The following is a 3,217-nucleotide window of genomic DNA, read 5'->3' as shown; positions in this document are numbered from 1 at the left end:
CTGACCGCTGGGACAGGTGTGTGTGCTCCGTTCCGTGATGAAGGACCCAGCTTCTGCGGGACACCCACGCCAAGGTCATCGGCAACAAGAACTGACCCAGGATTTAGCCCATCCTCAGAAGCTCCAGCTTGTGCCTGTGAGTTCGAATTTGCCTTTGTTCCCCTCAGCTTTACGTTCACCTTCCCTTCCTAACTGCCTGTTCTGTGAATTTGAAGTTCCCGTATCAAACAGAAAGACAACAGTGTTACAAAAGGCTAGCTTACATCCTGTAATAATATTTACTTGCTTGGTTTGGAAGGTTTTTCCAGGTGCCCAAGTTTAAATCAATCAAATGGGAAACATTTGTACAACAGTCTTGCAAAGATGATCTGTCTGTCTATCTATCTATCTATCAATCATCATCTATCTATTATCTATCTATCACCTATTATCTACTATATCTATTATATTATCTATCATCTATTATATCTATCTATCTATCTATCTATCTATCTATCATCAATCATAGTTATTCTTCTCTGATGGAACCCTGACTCTACTGAAGAATCACGTTTGAGACACCAAGGTTCAGTGATATACTGGTTCATGCTCAACAATTGGCTGTCCCAAAGCAGACGATAAACAAAAAAGAAATTCTGATCTGTGGTGTTTGCCAGTTTTCATGATGGAAATACCCCCACCATGGCCACTTTCAAACTACCAATGTGATATCGCCGGATGCAGAATTGGGAAGTTCTGTTCAGTAGCACGCCATTGTGTAGCGTTTCCAACCTAAGACAAAATGCACATAAATAACCCCAAGAGCTAAGTCAGGCATTGGTCAGGGCCAGATTGTAAATACTTGAGGCTCTGCAGGCCCTATGATCTATGTTGCAACTATTCAACTCTGTCATTTTAGTTAGAAAACAGCTATAAATAAAACAAATGGGTATGGTTGTGTTCCAATAAAATTTTATTTACAAAAATAGGTGATGGGATAGACTTAGCCGGCGGGTAGTGTTTTGCTGACTCCTGGCATTGATGACAGCATACTGTAGAAAAATAATTAGAAAGTCATGAGTTTTTGGTATTTTTATCTTTGTTTTTAAGATGACTTATTTAATTCTAAGCTTATTATCATGCAATTTTACTAATGGCTCTGTCCAACGAACATTAACTCACAGAATTTCTGAAAACCTACCCATCCGTTTTGGGGCCCCTGCAAAACCACTTCCTGGGTTCTGTGTTAGGTCAGTCCCTCCCAGCTGTGTGGCCTGGGGCAAATGACCTCTGTCCCCTCTTACCTGGGAACTAGGGGTGGAGCTTCTCCAGCTGGAGAAAGGCTGAGAGGGAATGTCTACTAAGAACTCACAGCTGGGGTTAAGTAAGTGATGAAGGAGTAACTGCATTAATAATTCATATCTCTCTTCAGTTATGGCTCTTCAGGCCAGTCCAGAAGTGACGGAAGCTGGAAGGAGGGGAGGAGGAAGCATAGGGGATGCAACTAGCTCATGTCAAGTTCCTCGTCAATGCCAACACTACAAAGTGCTTCCGGTCTTTAATTCACTTCATGCTCCATCAAAACCTTGAGTAGATAGTCATCTCCGTTCTAGAGACGTGAACCACAGTATGCAGAGAGGTGGAAAGTGTGCAAGGACGTTCAACTGGCAGGACGAGAGTCGATTGATTAAGATAACCTTTCCCCATTGTGCGGGTGAATCCCCTAAGGGAAGCCCGTGGTCAGAGGTGAGTGCTTGGTGGTGAGCAACATTTTATTCCAGTGATAACTTGGGTTGGAAATCAAGTTCGGAGACTCATTGTATTGAATGGCTGCATTGGCTCATGCTGTTCCTACAGGACTTTTACACACATAATACATGCAGGTGGACCAAAATCAGTAGACATACATTGAATACTCAAAGCACTGAGCTGGGTACTAGGAGTGCTCAGATCAACGACATAGCCCTCTTTTCCAGGGGCTCACAACTCCGCCAGGGATACAGACTGACCAAATAACGAGCACAGCACAGCCCCTGACGGTGTGACAGGACCTATGTGTCTTTAAAATGTAGTTGCTTCTAGCAATACTCTGCCATCTCATTCCATCAATAAACCTAACTATCCAATGTGATCTCCTGAATTGATCACATAATACACATATTGAGATTCCCAGCCAAAAACGTTAAATTTACCCACCATCTATTTGAAAATGTAGATTCTGGGGGCGCCTGGGTGGCTCAGTCAGTTAAGCATCTGATTCTTGATTTAGGCTCAGGTCACCATCTCACAGTTTGTGAGATCGAGCCTGTGTCGGGCTCCATGCTCACAGAGTGGGACCTGCTTCGGATTGTCTCTCTTCCCCCCCTCTGTCTCTACCCCTCCACACACACACTCTCCCTCCCTCTCTCCCACAAAAAAAAAATGTAGATTCTGGGGCACCTGGGTGGCTCAGGTCATGATTCCAGGGTTCATGGGGTCGAGCCCCACATTGGGTTTCAAGCTGAACGTGGTGCCCGCTTGAGATTCTATCTCTCTACCCCTCTCCCCCACTTGTGCGCTTTCTTTCTAAAATAAATTTTTAGGGGCGCCTGGGTGGCGCAGTCGGTTAAGCGTCCGACTTCAGCCAGGTCACGATCTCGCGGTCCGGGAGTTCGAGCCCCGCGTCGGGCTCTGGGCTGATGGCTCAGAGCCTGGAGCCTGTTTCCGATTCTGTGTCTCCCTCTCTCTCTGCCTCTTCCCCGTTCATGCTCTGTCTCTCTCTGTCCCAAAAATAAATAAACGTTGAAAAAAAATTAAAAAAAAAATAAATAAAATAAATTTTTAAAAAAACTAAAAATTAAAATATTAATAAATAAATAACTTTTAAAAAATGTAGGTTCTCTTTGCTCTCTGGGACTCTTGGCTCTTGCCCCAAGTTCCTGATTATTTATTCAGACCTACTGGTTTGGGTTCTTTTATGTAGGATGATAGTCATGAGGTCTCTTCTGGCCCTTTGCATGATAGACTGTTCCTCTGATGACTCTCCAGGTGGCATACCATCAACTTTGAGATGATTGTTAACATGTCAATGGTCTTTCTCACAGCAAAACAAACTCTGTGATTTCCTTCCCATTGGTTCCATCTTCCATTTGTTTCTGACTTCTCACCATGGCCTTCGGGGAACAGAAAGGATCAATTACAATTTGCAAGTGAGTCAGGAATTTAAGGAGAGCACAGCGGGGGGCCTCAGCTCTAAGAT

The 3,217-nt window shown here is 44.0% G+C and overlaps 1 long non-coding RNA gene across 1 annotated transcript; it reads right to left on the bottom strand.

The window, feature by feature from the left end:
- Positions 1 to 934: 934 nt before the first annotated feature.
- Positions 935 to 2,024, bottom strand: LOC147580406 (uncharacterized). The gene is made up of 2 exons (XR_015251942.1): positions 1,284 to 2,024; positions 935 to 1,031 (listed from the first exon to the last, which is right to left on the bottom strand). It is a non-coding gene; the product is annotated as an uncharacterized LOC147580406 (long non-coding RNA).
- Positions 2,025 to 3,217: the final 1,193 nt, after the last annotated feature.

The sequence above is a fragment of the Puma concolor genome, chromosome B3, assembly GCF_028749965.1.
Source record: "Puma concolor isolate L17-30 chromosome B3, mPumCon1.1.hap2, whole genome shotgun sequence".
In the NCBI taxonomy this organism is placed as follows: domain Eukaryota; kingdom Metazoa; phylum Chordata; class Mammalia; order Carnivora; family Felidae; genus Puma; species Puma concolor.
Note: the sequence above shows the minus strand (reverse complement) of the source record. Positions and strands in the feature narration are given on the sequence as shown.